At 39.4% G+C, this 7,899-nt stretch overlaps 1 long non-coding RNA gene across 1 annotated transcript; it reads right to left on the bottom strand.

Moving 5' to 3' along the window:
* Nucleotides 1-4,482: 4,482 nt before the first annotated feature.
* LOC117282340 lies at nucleotides 4,483-6,571 on the bottom strand. Its single transcript, XR_004513058.1, has 2 exons — nucleotides 6,018-6,571; nucleotides 4,483-4,994 (listed from the first exon to the last, which is right to left on the bottom strand). It is a non-coding gene; the product is annotated as an uncharacterized LOC117282340 (long non-coding RNA).
* Nucleotides 6,572-7,899: the final 1,328 nt, after the last annotated feature.

Genomic DNA, 7,899 nt, shown 5'->3' with positions numbered 1-7,899 from the left:
AACACTTCCTTTGTATCCCTTGCAATTGAAGATTTAAATTATCTTATCATCTGAGCTACATAATCCGTACAGTTTGGAATGTGTCCTTTAATAGTTAACATAAAGTTGTGCTGTACTACACGACAAGAAGACATATGGAGGTATAGTTCCACTTTTCTTGACCTTGACACTAGATGGAGGTAAGTGGTCGGCTTCTCGCAGCGGTCGCATGATCCGCAGGTAAGGGCCCTTGGTTTACATTGTGAATTAGGTTGTGGGCCCTGGAGTCAGTATGGTCACTGTGGAGCAGAGAATACGAGGGGGTACCCAAAAGAAACTGAACTTATTTTTTTAAACTCATTTATTCAAATTTTAAGCACAAACCTTCAATCCCCTTCAAAGTACTCTCCACTTACACTAATACACTTGTCTAGTCTTTTATTCCATTTTTCAAAACATTGTCTAAATTCATCTTTTGAGATGCTTGACAGCGCCTCTGTCGTTTTTTCCTTTCATGTCTCTTTTCATTTGAGGAAACAAAAAAAAAGTCGCACGGGGCAAGGTCGGGTGAGTATGGAGGGTGAGGAACAGGGGTCATACCATTTTTGGTCAAGAATTGTCGTACAGACAGGGCTGTGTGAACAGGGGCATTGTCATAATGGACAAACCAGACCAGATGGAAAACGACCAGAACGAGGTTTGTCACCAATTGACATTTCACCATTTTTGAAATGGGAAAACCACTCAAATTCTTGAGTTTTCCCCATAGCATCGTCCTTGTACGCCGTTTTTAACATTTCAGGAGTTTCTGTTCCACTTTTCCCGAGCAAAAAGCAGAATTTCATCGCCGCACGCTGTTCACGAAAATCAGCCATTGCAAAAACGACGATCACACAAAACAGTTGTCATTATAAACTCTGCCGAAACTAGTCCTTACCTTCTGAAGCAAAGGTAGTCAGCTTATCGACTCAGGAATGTTAGCTCTATGCGCTCATAGTGGCAAAACGCAGTACTACAAAAGCTCTGCCCACAAAAAAATTAGTTCGGTTTCTTTTGGGTACCCCATCGTACTCTGTGTATGGCAGGTACATGTGTGGAATGCATACCTGTTCCCAAATGTGGAACTTCCAAAGTTGATGTAAACTGACGGAAGTTAAGTGGGTACTTTGAAACTGGATGCTATTTTCTGTTTGCTTCTGTATACTGTACAGAGATGGAATATCTCAAAAGTGTTTCAGGATACATCATTTCTTCTAGTGTCAATCAATTTGCTTCCTCATAAATTTTAATTAAAATCATATTTGAAGTGTTTTTATAATTGATTCATGAATAATAACTAAACATGGAGACATAAGAGTATCTTTGAAATAGCTTACATGATGCACTATAAATCTATAAGATGCCGATTTCTTTTCAGTAAGAGTTGTAATATTTAGTCCACCTTTCCAAGAATTATTAACCACTGACTGACTGATTAATATTATGGGCCGTAAGTGTGGAGGTCTCCTGTGTGGTCTAGTGGTCAGAGTTCCTGACTACAGATCCAGAGGTCCAGGTTCGATTCCCAGCGCTACCAGATTTTCTGAGAAGTAGTGGGTCTGGAATGGGGTCCACTCAGCCTCATGAGGATAATTAAGGAGCTATTTGAATGGAAAATTAGCGGCTCCGGTCTAGAAAACCGAGAATAACTGCAGTGGGGATTCATTGCGCTGACCACGTGACACCCTCTATTTGCTGAAGTTGGCATTAACTTCGCTGACAAGTGGCAGTCACTCGGTCGGTACAGTTCACTTGCTGACTAAAACCAGAGAGATTTATTTTTGTTTGTAAGTGTGGAGGCTCATATTCTCTCTCTCTTGCTCACACTCACACACACACACACACACACACACACTATAAATGCTGTGACATGTCTTGCAAAAACAGTACTAATCTAAGTATCCAGCTATACTTCACCTCAGAATTTAACAGATCTCCACTAACATAACATAACATTGCATTGCATTGCATTCCATGGATCCAAAGTTAGACAAAATGAATGTACGATGTCAAATATGTCAAATAAATACAAAATACTATTAAGAAAGTATACAACAAAGTAAAGATGCTCAAAAGTACAAGGAACAAATTTGATCAGAAACTAATGACTGTTTATTTCAGAAAGCTTGTAATGGTACTGTATATTGGTGGATCTCTTTCATGCATGGTCTTACATAATTAGTTGTACTATTGCTTATGTATAGTGACTATTCTTCAATGTATTCTAATTTAGTGTTTGTAAGGGAATTGTACAAGTAGTTACATTAAGGTACAGTGAAATAGCCCTTGGAACGCCATCATTACGTCAGTTAATTGGGCACATAGTTCATACGAGTATATTTAATTATCATCAAATCATTTGTTTTGGTACACCTTTTTATGTTCTTCTATATAAGCTGAAAATTATCCCCCTGCATATTTATGCATTCCTGCTTTTAGAGAAATTTTAGAAAAAATTAAGTGTCATGGTTTAATTCTCAGCTATCAGTCATATATTTTTGGTTAAACTGATGTGAATATGAATAATTAATGATGTAATCAGTGCCTTTGTATCCTGCCTAACTCTGGCTTTACGTATTATCAGTTTGAACACATGCTGAAACTTCAAAGGTAACAAACGCAAGTGCTTATTATTGATCAGCTCATGAAGTAGGGTACAGGGATCCACCAATGTCCACAGGCAGTAGCCAGGCATAGACAGAATGCAAAGGAAAAAGGGAGGGGCCAAGGGATATGCGCTATGGAAGAACTCATAATCAGTGGCATGCGACTGCTTTTTACAATATAAAGGACCACAATCTTTTTTATTGTACCTATTTATATAAAGGATGATAAAACAAGCTAGTAATTGTAGAGACAAGTCTTGCTTATTGAATACATACAGAATTTAATGCACAGTTGTTTTCTCGGTCTTAACTCTGTAGGTAAGTGAAATTATTGTAGATCATCAGCATGAATTTTGACACACCAGATCAACAACTGATTAGAGCCTATTATGCCTATTTATATAAAGGATGATAAAACAAGCTAGTAATTGTAGAGACAAGTCTTGCTTATTGAATACATACAGAATTTAATGCACAGTTGTTTTCTCGGTCTTAACTCTGTAGGTAAGTGAAATTATTGTAGATCATCAGCCTGAATTTTGACACAATAGATCAACAACTGATTAGAGCTATTGTGTGAAGTGAATTAATCTTTCTTAGGATAGAGTCCAATGGCAGGCTGTCTGTGAGTATGGTAGTGATGCTTTGAGTTCCATGAACAGCAGGGAATTTCCTGACTGCTTGAGCATCTATTAGCTTCTGAAAAAGGGACGTTACTGCATAGCATTACATAGTTTATTAAATTAAGTTCACTACAACTTTCATTCTAGGCCCCACTACCAAATTTATGCAAAATGTGATCAGTAATGTTGTAATTAGGCAAGCAGATGGACAAATGCAGTTTTCCTACAGTAATGTTGCAACCATGAATTTTGCAGTCAGAAGATTTATGAATTCTACAATCATATAATTTTCAGGTCCCAAGACTGAAGCCAAGCTTCTCCCTTGTACCAAGTTCATATACAAGGGCCACAGTCCTTCATTTGCCATGGGGCCACCTGTGTACCTGTTGAATCCCCCGTCCCTGTTGGGTTGAACTCTGCCTGTCACGAAACTTGACTGTGAGACACTCGTAATGTGCATGTCTCACTGTCATTATGTCAGTCCGTCTGTAGGATGGGTTAATCCTTTGTGCCCCATGACATGTAGGCATGCCTGTACCCCTCAGATTTTGGCTTCCATTGTCCACTGAAACAGAGTATGTAGATACCTGTTGGGGCCTCAGCCTCCAGGGTTCATAGCTGTGTGCTTGTAAGAATGGCAGGCATAAATGAGAGCCAGCTAAAGAAGTGACTGTCCCTATGTATTGCTGGGGTACAGTTGCTTATATCTGTGATTTATCCTGTCTATATCCTCACGTCTGTGTCATGGTGACGGCATTTGGCTTGTGAATGAATTCTTTTCCTTGCAAGTTTCAAAAATTTAACTTACAACTGAGGGTCTTGTAAGCAATGTCACTACACTTCAGAAGGGATTTTCATTTTGAAATTGTAAGGACATCCATCATAATGATTGTAATAATTTTGATATATGTCTGGATTTCCTAGATGTCTTTTGTCCCATGGGGTTTGCACTGCATTTGTTTTTTTTTCTATTTTTATATTTAAATGACAGATTGAGCAATTCATTTTATTGTGTGTTAAAATTATGTTCTCCTGTATACTTAGCATATCCTTCATCAAGTGTGCAACATGATTAAGAAACTGGCAAACTAGCTCTACACTGCGGAAGCCTTTGTGACATGCTGAGAGTCGCTCAACTACAGCTATCACATCTATCATTTAACCCAAAGGATCACCACCACTGGTCCTCACTCTGAGCCTTTCTTTAGCCTCCCATTCTATTTCTTTCAGGTACCTTTTAATAATACCATATGTATATTCCTAGGTCGTTCAAGCAACTCATTCATTCAGGTTTTTCTAGCAAAATTTTGTGTGCATTTGACTTCTGTCCAATGCTGTCAAAGTAAGCAAGCAAGCTCAGGTTGTGTGTAGACATGCTCTGCCACAATCTAACACACACAGAACGTGCCTAAGATGAACTTCTTCGTGCAAATGAAATAACAGGAAGAGAACATGGCTGCCTGTTAGGGTGGGAGATGTGACAGGCAGTAACAAGGCTATGGAAATTGTATGCAATCTGAAGATATTTGGGTTTTTGAAATCATATTTATATTAATTTATAGTAGTTTATTTAAATCATATGATAATGAATCTGAGTATACATTACTCTATAACGTGAGTTATACTTGTATGAAACATCCAGCAGAAAATTGTCACCTCATGGACACCAACTCTGAGCTGTCTCTTGTGAACTAAGCACATATTAGTTCATTGGTGGAGACAAGCTGCATTTGAACCAGGCTACAGTCTGTGAGGAAGGAAAATACATATAACCAGCATGATCAAAAAGGTCATATTCCTGCATTCCCATTGCCATATGATTTACTACACACATCACCATGTGTGAGTTGATGTGCCTTCAGATGACTGTGACAATCAAATCACTTATTCCACACATCACAGTAAAACGGCTGTTCCCCACTAAGTAAGCACTGATGTGTCTTCAGAGTAAGGTGTCAGCCAGCAGCCTACATAGTCTAGAGGTAACGTTCCCACCTCATGACTCGTAGAACGCGGGTTCAATACCCGGCGGAGGTCATCAAATTTTTGAGGGAACAAGTCCTCCGGGAGGGACTTTAAGCCATGGGTCCCGTGTTGTAGCTTTACGGCACGTAAAAGAACCTCATATCTCCAAAGGAGGTCACTGAGCCAAATTACAGACGTTTCCCGCCCAAGAGCAATCTCTAATACCTCTGGTAGATGGGGGAAGCATTATAGATACATCTCAGCTAGTAGAGCCGGTCTCGCTGGCTGGGCGGGACTGATGGTAAGCACCAGTACCGGTAGGATATAGAGAATGGTAGAAATCATAGAGGGAAGCACAATGGACCAATACAGGTCTAAGTGCATGGAGAAACCCACCCTCTCCAATAACTAACTAACTAACTAAGGTGTCAGCCAAAAGACTTGTTTCACACATTACAGAAAATGGCCACTCCTCACTAGGTATGCACTGATGTCTGTTCGGACTACCCTGTTCACTGAATGACTTATTACACACGTCATGGCTAGGCTGCTCATCACTATGTATGTGTTCATGTGTCATAAGACAATGCTCTTGAAAGAATGACTTATTACGCATCACAGCAAAACAGCTGCTTCCCAACATGTATGCGTAGATGCCTCTTCAGACTACTACATTGGTTGAACAACATATTACATATATCACAGCAATACGGCTGCTCCCCACTATGTATGCGCTGATGCCTCTTCAGACTACTCTGCTCAATGAATGACTTATTACACATATCACAGCTAAATGGCCGCTCACCAGTATGTATGCGGTGATGAATCTGCAGATGAGCCCGATAAATGAATGACTTCTTACATATGTCACACCAAAATGGCCGCACACCAATGTGTATGAGTTTATGTGACTTCAGATGACTCTGCTGAACGAATGACTTACTACACACATTACAGTAAAATGGCCGCTCCCCACTATGTATGCGCAGATGCCTCTTCAGACCACTCTGCTCACTGAATGACTTAGACACACGTCACAGGTAGGTCGCTCATCACTATGTATGCACTGATGTACATTCAGATAAATCTCTTGAATGAATGACTTATTGCACACATCACAGCAAAATTGCTGCTCCTCACCATGTGGAGTTGGAAGTTCATCAAAAACATTCTAGAAAGCAAGAAGAAGTAAATACCATCATAAATGCAACAATTTATTTGTAGTTCTTTGTCTTTCTTTTTTTAAACTACATGTTTCGGCCATTACTGGCCATCATCAGGTGTATTTTCACTTACGTAGACATCAACACAAACATAATCTACGGATCAAGTCAGACAAAATGCAAACAGAAATCAAACACACATGATGACGAACACCAAAAAACAAAGTGGGCCATATTTACATATAGCACAAAAGAAGCACAGAAAATCACGAAACTTTTCAAAGACACACAGATAAAAGTAGCATTTCACACACGGAACACAATTGAAAATATACTCAAACATAACCCACAATTGGATAAATGCAATAAAAGTGGCATATACCATCGATTCAGAAACAGCGTGAAGGATGTGAAGACACTGCCTGGGGCAGATATTGACTCTGACCACAACTTACTGGTTGCCAATTTTCGAACCAGGTTGAAGAAAATTATAAGATTCCAAAAGCGCAGACCTAGATGGGATTTGGAGAAGTTATATGCTCAAAGACAAAGCGTGCAGGAGACCCTAGAAGAGAAACTTAATGCAATTGAAAGTGAAAGCAAAAATGCTGAAGTGCAGTGGAACAATATAAAAGAATGCATGTTAGATACTATTAGTGAATTGGTTGGTAAAGTTGAGAAGATAGCAAGAAAATCATGGGTTACACAGCAGATGATGAGTAAAATGGAGGAGAGAAGGAAATGGAAGAATGTAAACAATGAAGAAGGCAGGAGGAAATACAGGAGACTGAGGAATGAATTGAAAAGAGCTACGGACAGGGCCAAAAAGGAATATCTTGAGAAGATATGTAATGAGATTACAGAATTTCAAAGGCCAGAGCGGTGTGATTTGATGTACATGAAGACAAAAGAACTAGGATGGAAAGAGAACCATGGGATTCAAAATATTGACATCGAAGACTCCCAGGGGAATAGAATAGTAGACCAGAGGCAAGTGCTGAAAATTTGGGAAAATTATATTTCAGAACTATATGATCGACCTAATCGGCCAGAAACCTTGGAAGTGGAACTGGAAGAGGAAGCAGATGCAGACGAGAAAGGACCTTATATTTTACAAAGTGAGGTGGAAAAAGCTATCAAGGACATGAGGAATGGAAAGGCTACAGGAGATGATGATGTACCTGGAGATGTGCTTAAGTTACTGGGAGAAGGTGGTTGGAAAACGCTGACAAAACTAATAAACACCATATATGAAACTGGGGAGTGGCCCAGGAACTTTACAGAAGTGACAATGATCACCTTAAAGAAAAAGACAAAAGCTACTAAATGCAGTGACCATCGCACAATAAGCCTTATTGCACATACAGCAAAGATAATAGCAATTGATACTTAAAAGAAGAATTGAAAGGAAAATAGAGGATATACTTGGAGAGGATCAGTTTGGATTTAGAAGAGGAAAAGGAACCACGGATGCAATTGGGATGATGAGAATTATAGCAGAACGAACTTTGGAGATAGATGAAG

This window comes from Cryptotermes secundus, unplaced genomic scaffold (genome assembly GCF_002891405.2).
Source record: "Cryptotermes secundus unplaced genomic scaffold, Csec_1.0 scaffold1930, whole genome shotgun sequence".
Taxonomy (NCBI): domain Eukaryota; kingdom Metazoa; phylum Arthropoda; class Insecta; order Blattodea; family Kalotermitidae; genus Cryptotermes; species Cryptotermes secundus.
Note: the sequence above shows the minus strand (reverse complement) of the source record. Positions and strands in the feature narration are given on the sequence as shown.